A 12430-nucleotide genomic window follows, 5' to 3' on the forward strand; every position below is an offset into this window, starting at 1 on the left:
AGTCGGCTAAAACCCACGAAGGGTTGTAACGCCACGGAGTAAGTAAGTATTTAATAATAAAAGTTTCATAACGGCGCTTTTTGATCTTTCAATGGATTATAATAATTGTTGAATAATGTTTATTATAACCAATATTCATAAAGAAATCTCAGAACGAAAGATAAATTGTTGAATCGTCAGCATAAAATTTATTTGGTTGTCCTATAAAGAGGTCACTGATACTTTTCAAAATTCCATTTCCAAATTTCAAAAAATAAAACCTTTGTGCTATTTGTCTAGATATAATTTATGTTCTTTGCGGATGTGTCGAAAAGCATTATCTTTACAAGATTACAGATGCTGCATATAACTTACAATTTTATAGTTATAATATAACCTGAAGTTATAATACTACCGCCAGAACCTGATTCTTTAACAGATGAAGATGAAGCCGATGATGATTTACTAGGAACAGCCGAAGTAAATGATGTGTGTAATACTTGATATGTTAGATTGCATTGCTGAAACTGCAGTATAATAAAAAATAAACTTGTTTTAATTAAATTAAATAAAAATTTTAATTCTCATAACTGTTTTGTCGTGCCTATATTATATGCAACCATCCAAAAAAATCGTAATTAGAATGGGCTGAGAATTACTTAAAAATAAGTACGAGATGTTGGTAGCTTACCCAACAATTTCCTCTGAATAAAAAGACATATATAACTTGGTGTTTTTCATAGGATAGAATATAAATATGCTTCATTATCAGTGATATTGTACAATTATATGAACAAAGCTTACAAATAGTCAGAAAATAACAATAACAATTAAAATTTACCAAAATTACATAAATCGTCAATTACAAAATAAAAGATAATAAAATAAACCGTTCATTGCAAAATTTAAATAAATTGCAAATTGCAATTTGCAGTTTACTTATAAACTGTTTAATTCGAGAAGATAAACTATTTTATAAAAATTTAGTAATATACACTTAAATTAACCACTGTACTTTAGATTTGACTAACATGCTCCCTTGATGCCAAATTTTCGATTGAATGGACACAAATTTAATACATTTTATACGTGAGGATAAGAAGAATTAGTAATAGAGTCCAATATGAAATTGTTTATTAGTTTTATAACATTTTTTTGTAAATAATTGCGTTACCCATAAGATTTTCCTTAAAGTATCCTCTTGTTTTAATACATTTAATGAATTTGGTTAAAAAAGGTTAAAGGTGTTTGTGAATTAAAATAATTTTAACAATGTTTCTGTCATTTAAATGTAACCAACACTATTGTAATCATTAACTAACTTTTCTATGAGAGAGTTCTTGACAGAAAAGAGAAGATGTTTTAGTATCTACTGATATTATCCATTGCAAACAGTTGTTCCGATCTATTTTAAACCCTTAGATCTTCCCGCATAAACAGACTTTTAGTTTCGCATATAACCACAAGATATTTGTCGCTTTTTTGTTGGCAACGGAGTGAAGCTAAGATTTACACATAATGGTATTCTTGAAGTCGTTAGTTAACTGTTTTTAACTGTTAAGTGGAAGGCAATAAGTTTTATTTGCTATCCTCCAACACATTCTGTATATAAACGGTGTCGCTCATATTGTTTTCTTGCCCATAATTATACTTATTTTTGATTCTTTATAAATTTAAGGTCATATAATTTAATAAAGCAGCAGTGCACGAATATTTTACCGCTAAATTAAAAACATAAAGCCATGAAAAAAAAAATATTTTTGACGCAATGTTAACATTATTTTTTAAGACTCTTTTTATGAATGTTAATTTATAACTCTATAGTTCTGAGTAGTTGATAAATTTGGAACAAATCTGTTTGAAAATATAAGTAAATAAGATATTTAAAATGAATATATTACTCGTATAATATCATCTTACCCTCTGTGGTACTTCAATAACCCAAAGTTTAAATGAAGCTAAACAATACTAGGATTTACTTTTTTCCTCCCCACGTACAGCTTGCTTGTTTTTCAATGTACCTCTACTATATTATCGTTTCAGCGTTTACGTGGTCGGCCCACTAAGCGCCTTTCTACTGAAGAATAATATGTCACTATTTTTTACTGCTGGTTCATTCACTATCATTCTATAATATAATAGTTTGACACCGCTTTTCTCTTTTTACCCATTTGTAAACGTTTATCACTCAACTTTTGCGACTTAAGCTGCATGCTTCTGGCTCTATCCTTTAGTGCTTTTTCATCAATTGTTCTGATAATTTTTATTTCGTTTTCCAGTATTCTCGTTGTTCCTTATTCTAATGTATCTGGTCGAGTTTCGCAGCATGTCATTATTGGCCTAACAACTGTTGTTTAAATTCTGCTTCTAACTTCTTTGCTTATTTATCGTTCCTTCATATTGTGTAATTAAAAAATCCCGCTCTATTTGCTTTGTTTACGCACTTCACCTGTTCATCTACTTACGTCACAAGCTGTGCCGATAGCACGATGAGCAGGTATTTAACTCCATCACTTGTTCTATCATTTTTCATTTACTACATTAACGTTAGTGGATAGTTTGACACAACCATGCACTCTTTGTTTTTTGATGAAATTACATTAAATTTCCTAGATTTCCTAGGAATTATATTAAATTCGTTCGTATTAAGTTCGATCGGATCAGTCAGTTGTTCTTTCATTTTAACTTTTATTGTGTTATTTTAATAATGTTTACCATTGTTGATTATTTAGTGGTACGTTTTTGTTTTATAAGCCAATGACTTCCATCAGTTTGATCCTGTCAAAGCTCATTTTCACATTCACAAAATTTAGGTATGCTGATATGTTGTATTACAGACCGTGTTATTTCAACTGTCTAGCTATGAACATGTCGTGGTACATGATTTTCCAAAGCTCTCTTGTTTTTTTCTGCTGATTTTATATGGACATTCAGTTTTTTATTATCATTTTTTTGTTAATTTGAGTTTCCCGCGTAATTTAGAATCTGTATTAAAAGTATATACTAAAAAGTATAATAAGTAAAAATAAAATTACTTGGCCCAGCGTTTTGTATATGTACTAAAAATAAATATATCTTTATGGTGGTGGATAAAACTTATTCCAACAAACAGTAAGAAAACTCAAAATAAAAAAAGCAAAGTCGCATTTAAATTCAAGCGTATCAAAATTTTAATTAGAAACGGGAAAAAATATTTAATGTTTAAGAATTTGTTAAAGTTATTAAATACACCAAGTTATTGGTGAAACCTTAACCTACCTCTACACTTTTTTGCATTTTCCTCTGAAACCTTCCCTGCGTCGCGTATATCCTGTCATGGAACCAGTAAACCACGTTTATTAGTTCCACGAACCAATCTCTCAGTATATATTGCCGGGAAATACTAAAAATAATTATTAAAGCGCCTTAAATTAAGTACTCAACGCACAAGGTATTTTAGCTACACTTAATTTAATACTCTACCGTGACAAAATTCGAGCACGTTTATTTTGTTAACTTAATAAACCTCGACCATATTATATCAAATTTTATTACTACATGTGAAAAAGGACATAATTTATTATTTAATACTGAAATTGTATTTAGTGCTAAAATTGAATTCGATGGAGAAACTATATTTCTAAGTAGTATTTATTTCTTAATTAACAAATGCGACTGAAAATGTTGTTTTCAACATTTCAACATACCTCATCATCATCATCATTTTGGCTTTACAACCCTGTGTGGGTCCTAGCCTCTCCAAGAATTTTTCTCCAGTCGTCCCTATCCATCGCCTTCTTCCGCCAAGCACGTATTTCCATATTTCTCATGTCTTCATCGATGTTATCTAGGAATCTTGTTCTGGGTCTTCCTCTTCTTCTTTGACCAATAGGTCTATCAAGGAGCGTTTGTCTAGCTGGGTCGGTTTGCTTCATCCGCATTACATGGCCTACCCACCTCAGACGTCCTATCTTTATGTGTTTTACGATATCTGGTTCCTGGTATATCCTATAGAGTTCGAAGTTGTATCGTCTTCTCCAGACACCATTTTCATTTACCGCTCCATAGATGCGCCTTAGTATTTTTCTTTCGAAACATCCTAACATGTTTTCATTGCTTTTTGTTAAAGTCCAGGTTTCTGAACCATATGTTAGGACTGGGCGTATTATTGTTTTGTAGAGTTTTACTTTTGTCTTTCTTGATATAAGTGTAGATTTAAAAAGGAGATTAAGCCCAAAATAGCATCTATTAGCCGTGCAAATTCTGCGGTTTATCTCTGCGGTAGTGTCATTTTCAGTATTGATGAGCGTTCCCCTCGTATACCTCACCTAGTTGTAATATAACATCAATTCCTGTTCGAGATTATTTAGTAATAGCCGTGAGAAATAAAAATTAGAGGTTATGGCATCTCAAAGAAGTAAATTGATTTTCAAACTGTTGGAAGAAGATAATGTAAATACTGAAGACCTCCAAGGTAATAATTGTTTATTTATCTGTACAATAATAATTAAAACAGTAATATCATTATTTTTTATACGACATACTAGATTAACAACATTTATTTTTGCGTAAAAGTTTTCTAGATGCAACTCAACTATAACTTGGTGAATATGCCTATTGTTTTTGGTTAACTTTAACCAGTGGCGTTACTTTAATGTGTATCTCTAAAAATTTTAAAAATTAATGTATGTAAAAGTTGATGCTTACCTTACATACTCAATTCCAATTTCAGATTTCTTATCATTTTATACATAAAATAATATATTTTCGGTTTTCTCTAGAGGGGACCGAATTTCCATAAAAAGTAAAAACCAATTTTGGCGTGACCATTTCATTTTTCTGGAAAAAAAATTGACAAAATTTATTAGTTTTTCAAAAATTTGATATTAATCTGGGTTTGTAGATAAAAATTCCATGATGGGCAATGCGGGTGTTTTCCTTGAAGAACCTGTCTTAGCAGATGAAGATAATAGATCAAGTCCTGCACCTTCACTGTCCTTCTGTGAACCGAATGTTCGAAAGACTTTGGAAGAAGTTATTGATCAAGTATGTGGGATTGATGACGACGACAAAGGTTATCTGGAATATCCAGGTAATGAGGAGGCGTTTGATGATAATGACGCGGACCCAGATTATATACAAGAAAGTGATACCGACTCCGATAATGACATCCCAAAAAAAAAGATGCAAAAAGATACAACAGCACTTATTGCACATGAGTCAGGAAGAGAAATCTTAAAAAATAAACCTGGACGAAAATCGCTAAAAAATGAAACTAAGCTAGTTCGTAAGGAACGAAAGCAGAACAGAAACCTTGGGTTATCGTACACCACGAAAAGTGGGAAGGTTATAAAAGCACGGACATGTCAGGAGCTATTAAGTTGCCGCTTAAAATGCAAAGACAGGATAACTGAAGAAAAACGACAGGAAATTTTCAAAGAATATTAGTCTTTAGCGAGCTTTAACAAACGCGTGTCTTTTATAGCTAGGCTTATAACAACAGACGGAAAGAAAACCACAAAACGTAAATTAGAAAACAAGAAAAATAAAAATAGGCTTCTGTCACACAAATATTTTTTACCACTAAATGGTCAACTACTAGTTAACTTTTGTCAAAGTTGTTTCCTAAAAACTTTTAACGAAACAAAACAGTTTCTAACCGATATGACAAAAAACAAGATTTCTTCAGCTTCTGCAATGCCACATGATGATTTGCGAGATCTTGCCTCACTATCTAACAAAACTCCCGAACAAGATATTCAATTAGTAAGAGTTCACATTGGATCAATCCCAACGTATGAGAGTCACTATTGTCGTCGTGACTCATTAAAGATATATCTTCCTCATTACTATACCTTAACAAGAATGTATGAAGAATACAAAAAATGGCTACCTCACGAGAAAACCCCAGTATCGAAATTCAAATATCAAGAAGTATTCCATTCCATGGAAATAAAAATCAAACAGCCTAAAAAGGATACCTGCGCTACATGCGATAAATATCATATGCTCCTGAAAACAACTAAAGATGCACAAAAAATGGAAGAAATTCAAAATCTTCTTGATAATCACCAACAAGAAGCATCAAACGCTTATGAGGCTAAGCGTATAGATAAATATGCTGCGTTAGAAAATGAATCAAAAATCATTTATACGTTTGATTTGCAACAGTGTTTCCCCACACCTGATCTTCAGACTTCAATAGCATTCTATAAAAGGCAGTTGTGGACCTTTAATTTAATATTACATAGACTTAATGATAATCAAGCAATGTGTTTTATGTGGCATGAGGGCGTAGCTGGACGGGGTGCAAATCAGATTGCGTCATGCTTATACAAGCAGATTTCACATATTTCACCTGAAATAGAAGAGATCACCTTATATTCTGATACGTGTGCAGGACAAAACAAGAACTCTTTTCTACCTGCAATGTTCATGATGGTTTTAAAAGATAATCCCAATCTATCATACATTAACCACAAATTTCTTGTTCCTGGTCACACCCACATGGAGTGTGGTTCAGATCACGCAATTATAGAGAAAAAAAAAGAAAAGATATCCATGTTCGATAGAACACCCAAGAGACTGGATGAATTTGGTAAGACTATGTGGAAATAAGCGAACTTTTTTAGTTACTGAAATGTGCAGATCGGATTTTCTTGAGTTTTCTTCTTTGTATAAGAATGTCCTTCAACAAAGAAAAATTAACAACTTAGGAGAGAAAGTCATGTGGAAACAAATGAAATGGTTGAGATTTTCACAGAATCCTGGTGTCCTTGTGAATATAAAAGTAGCTTAAATGTAGACGAACCATTTAAAGGCGTATGTTTTTTAAGAAAAGGTAATACGTGGCCTAAAAACATTAAAATTCCTCTGTCATATAAAGGTCCCAATCCAATAAACATCGATAAAAAAAAAGAACTTGATAGAGCTATTGCCTTATATTTCAGAAACATTTCATGATTTTTATAGAAATTTAACTACGAAGGAGGATATACCAAATACGTTACCCGAGGATGAAAATAGTAGTGACGAGGAGAGTGTACACATAGAAATTGAAATTTTTAAAAATTAAATAAACTTTTACGTTGTATTTGACTATAAATGTACCCCCTTAAGTTAACATGAAACTTTTCAGTTTCACATTTTTTTATTTATAATTAATAATTAGGTTTGTTACTATATCTTCCGGAAGGGCTTTTGTTCTTTAATGAATAATTGTGAAAAGTGATATAAGTCATATTTTTTTAAAACAATTGTACAACTAGGTCATTTTTACTAGTAGATCTATTTTAATCCAACAAATTCAAAGCCATTTCCAAAAATTGTTTAACGAAAATATCTTATTTGTATCCGTAACAACAATATTAAATTTGAAAAAACTATAATTGCGCTTTTCTCGAAACTTAAAATTTAGACTTATACCACTTTTCTCCAACACCCGCCATATATTCAGCATATCTATTAAAAATAAATGGTGACAGACGTATGAGGGGTTCAATAAATATTTACTAATTTATTGTTACGAGTATTTGTTCGAATGCAGCCTCTGCAATTCCCATAAGTTAAATATTGTATTTATAGTTGAACCAAAATTGATTGTATTAAAATTACAGTTTACATTTGTTTTGACGTTTCGATCATCAAACCGGAAATAGTTTTCATACACGATTAATATAAAACACGGAGGTATTTTAACCTCTAGTCCAATACATTTTACAAAAATGATAACGTTAGTTCAACGCCATCTGTTAGAATTTTTATTAATTTTTTATGCATGAGAAAATCAAAAGCTATTTTGTGATCAATAAAGCAGCTGTAAAGGTTTTTCACTTATAAATATCTCTCAACGACTAGCGTTAGTTCCAGGATTGCATACCCTTTCTGAAACCATATTATGAGCGGCTTTCGCATTTGTTGTAAATACGGTTAAAGATGATCCTTATGAAACTTTTTGCTGGGTGATTCATCAGAGATTTTGTTCTGTACTTATCACGATTTCTTGCTTATTCTTCTTGAGTAGTGGTATATCTGTAGTTGGATATTGTCCAAGTTTCATATACACGATTAATGAAGTGTGTCAGATATTTGGTTGCAACAAGATTTAAGTCTTTGAAAAGTTCAGCCACCAATGCATCTTCACCGGATACCTCCTGTGCTTTTATTTCAGTTATAGCCAATGTTACCTCTGAGGGGAAAATGGCACAGTCGTAGTCTATATCAACGCAAGGTCTTTGTTCTGGTCTGCCATCTCCAAATAATTTCATAAGGTATCTTTCCCAAATTATTTAGCTGCTATTTAAGCTGCTTTTAATGATCAGGGGCAAGTTTTTTTAATATTAGCCTTATTAACGTACATGATACATAGATAGTAAACATGAACCAACCGTAAGACGAAAACCTCTTGTTAATATGTGTATCAAAAATCCTGAGAGGAATATTCGGTGGCATCTGTGAAAATGGTATTTGGATAAGGAGGTACAACTATGAGATAAACCACAAATACAAACAGATATCTGATGGTAAAGACTAGTGATATCTCTCATAAAAATAGGAAAACCAAGATGTGCAGAACATCTAGCAATATCGCAGCAGAATCGAGCAATCCTCCTATTCGAATCCTTATATCACAGCCGGTGTGAAGTAGGCAAAGAGGTAGGCCAAGACTTAGATAGAGGCATAGTGTACACGAAGATACCAGAAAAATAGGTGCAGAAAACTGGGAAGGTTGGCAATGGACTGCGAAATAAACTTAAAAAGGTCGAGGCTCCTCGAAAAAATGATGTTTCCCAAATTTGTTTTTGTTAATCAGCATCTACCTCTATCTCATTGTTTTTATCAGTTATTATTGACAGGTTTATCTAATATATCTAATATATCATCGGCCATCCAGGGTTTCCTTTTTGTTCGATCTGCTTTGTACATTCTGTTTTCTCCTGCTACAACGATATTGTTTTAGGATTGTCCTTAGTTTTATATCGAACAACTTTGGTTGTTTATTTCTGCGTTTATGTTTAAAGTTATCCCAGTTGATTTTGTTGCTTATTTTGGGTTTATAAGTGTTTTTAAGTTTGACTCTCATCCCTAATATGACGGAATTGTGATCTATTTGTAGGCAGAAGCCGGAGTAGGCTGTGGCATGAAAGATGCTATTTCTATATCGGGCGTTTATTGTAATGTAGTGTTTGGTATTTGGTTTCATAAATTATAATCTTCTTCATCTTAAGGACACCGCCGTGTATATACTCGTCTTTTAGGGAGTTAGTACCAGGTGTTAGTTACTACGAGATTGTTCTCTTGGCAGAATTGGATAAATCTAGTGTCTCTGTCATTTTTATATCCAAGTCCGTGAGTATCCAACAATGGTATATTATACAATGGTCGATGTGGAGTATGAGTATGAAAGTAAAAATACTATACCACTAATATACATATATATATATATATATATATATATATATATATATATATATATATATAAAATATCACAAATCTTTAGTGCAACTTACTAGTCGTTGAGATTATTTATAAAAGCATAGACACTCAACATTAATAACACACACATAAAATATAAAATAGTGGACAAAATACCTTTAAAATTTAGGTACAAGTAGTAAAAATTTTGGTTGTCATCTTATCACTGGTGAGTTTTACGACTAGTAAGTTGCACTGAAGATTTGTGATATTTTATAAATATTTACACTTTTTTTTCTTATTACAGTGTCTTGAAAAAGGAATAAAACCATTCCGAAAGCTAGACAAAAAGTCATAAGAGTGTTTCATTAACATCCCGGCCAATTTTCTGACTGCAACCCTAATAAACTGTGTTGTTTGTTTATATTGACAGTCACTAATATCCAGTAATTCTTATATATATATATATATATATATATATATATATATTATATATATATAAGAATATTATATATATTGTAGCGAGATTAAATAAAACGAGCGGTTCGAATTTATGTAAACATATTTATTTATAACTTTACAGTTCGGTAGTATCTTAACAACTAACTCTACTTCTAACATTGTTACCTATATATACCAAAAGTATTATGTTCGAGAATATTCTGACGTAGTCCCACGTCTAATTCGCCTACGTGACCGGTGATTCTCTCTCTCACTCGATACACCGCGAAGCTTCGAGAAGAGATGCAATGCAACCGTTACCTGGGCCATGCCGAGAGCATGTTCGTAACCATATATATATATATATATATATATATATATATATATATATATATATATATATATATATATATATATATATATATATTGTATGTACTCTTTTCTTACAGTCATTCGTTTTTTATTGAAAATTAATGATATTTGTTATTTTCATGTCAAATTACATAAACATAATTCCTGTAACACAATATAACAATAAAAAAACACGATGACAAAACAACGAATGTCCTAATTTTTCTAATTTTACCGTTGACAAATTTTCACATTTCCCAGAACACAACCTTACACCCTTAATAGCAACATTGTCGCATCATCTTTACCACTTACAATTTTTCCTTGTCGCAAATCTTGGAAATCTGCGATGATATATGAATGCCATCTTGCAGAAACAAGGAATAAAACAAAAACATACTGGCCCATTTACCCATTTGCGAGGGGTTGTTGGGAGTTGAATAAGGGTTGAACATTACAGAGATGGACTGAGTCATTATCATACATCTTAAATTTTCAAGGCGGGAAATTGCCGTTGAAGCGGAGCTATATAAAATGGCCATGAAGATTTTATGGCGTACTCTACATTTTATCTTTGATGATCTTAATTGGTATGTAGCGAACTATAATAATTGAGGTATCCCTATAATAAAACAGTACATACACAAATCACTGTAAGACTGAATTATCTTGAGTTTAATGTAGTCTTTGGCTCACTTATTGCATATTAAACTGGAATTAGGGCAAAATTTAATAAAATAAGAAAATCTAAAACAAACAGTGGAAAATGTTAATGAAAGGTATTTTAACTTATGCACTCGTAATTGTTACTTTGTTAGGAAGAAATTTCATGCTTATATTAAAAAAGCATGCTTCTCCTGATTTGTACATAAAATCAAATTATTTTCTTATATAGCTTCTTTTTGATGTGCAAATAAACTTTTATTTGGATACTTTTAACAGTATTTAAAATCATAATTTTATTTATAATAAAATTAAAATTCTGTTTAAAAAGAAGAAATGTCAATTGAATGCTTCACGTCAATTATATTATATAATTTGTAGCTTTCTGACTTGAAGGATATCGTAAAAATACTTTTGTTACATACTGAGAGGCAATAAAACAAATATTATAGTTACAGTACCAGGAGCAAAACGGATGACATGTGATCACTACAGGAAAGTTTTACTGTCATCATTGCATGTGGTTGTCAGGAACCGTTGTCTTTTAAAAAACAAATTACATGCTATGATTTTTCTGGCGGGTATTCTTCAGTTAAAGTTGAGTTTATGTAATCAAATGAACTATTTTTCAATAAAATCGTCACAGGAACGCAACTCAAAAATATTGACAATGTCATTTTTAAATCATCTGCTTTAAACTGTATAATATATGTCTGAACTCTTAATGTGAATGTGTAGGACAAAATTTAGAGAAAGAGAAATTTAAAAAAATTTTTAGTAACAAAAACAAAATTTTTTTAGTGTATTAATCATTTTTTGGCTTCTGGAAAATTTTTTTACCTTTCTGTCATGCTTATAATCTGGTTTAACCGGAATATATCTTTCCGGTTATCTATAATTGCAGAAAAAGGTAGTTTTATAAACAAGGAACGATATATGTTGATTATCTTTATTTTATATACATAATGGTGTAATATTGTTTTTATTATTTACTGGTACTCTTCAGGTAAGTTCTTTTGAAAAGTTTTACCAATGCTGATTCCAGCTACCAACATAGATGTAGTGTGTTTGTAGCGGTTATATTTTGCCTACCACATTGGGTATTACTTATAGGGGGTTGAAACTGGGGACAGAAATTACTGGGCCGGAGATAGGGTAAGCAAGCAAACCGAAACGTCTGTGAACGGCTACTTTTGGTTTGGTTGGAGAGCTGGGTCGTGCGTAAGTAAATAAAACAGGGACTGGAAAGGGGTAACTACAAAAAGTGCTTACATGGATTTCCTTGACAATACAACACAAGAAGGTTCCTAAACCATTTAAATTTGGACGCCGTTTACAAGAATCTTCCTGCTAGATGGAAATATTCTTTCCTAATTAAAAGGGTTAGAATTTTTTAAAAGAAAAATACTACACTTGGTTCAGTGAGAAACATTACATATTTATTATTATTTCACCATAAACAGTTACAAGTACAAATAATAATAACAAAATGCAAAAACAACTTAAAATGGTGCTATCGATTTACAACAAAGTCTAGACGTTGAAGACACTATAGGAATTTAAATTATTATTAAATTGAAAATATCTAGATCTTTTAAAGGAG

General features: G+C 31.4%; 1 pseudogene; it reads left to right on the forward strand.

Moving 5' to 3' along the window:
• The first annotated feature begins 4359 nt into the window (after window positions 1–4359).
• LOC140433743 (uncharacterized) lies at window positions 4360–7033 on the forward strand (annotated as a pseudogene).
• The last annotated feature ends 5397 nt before the right edge of the window (window positions 7034–12430 follow it).

This window comes from Diabrotica undecimpunctata, chromosome 2 (genome assembly GCF_040954645.1).
Source record: "Diabrotica undecimpunctata isolate CICGRU chromosome 2, icDiaUnde3, whole genome shotgun sequence".
Taxonomy (NCBI): Eukaryota; Metazoa; Arthropoda; class Insecta; order Coleoptera; family Chrysomelidae; genus Diabrotica; species Diabrotica undecimpunctata.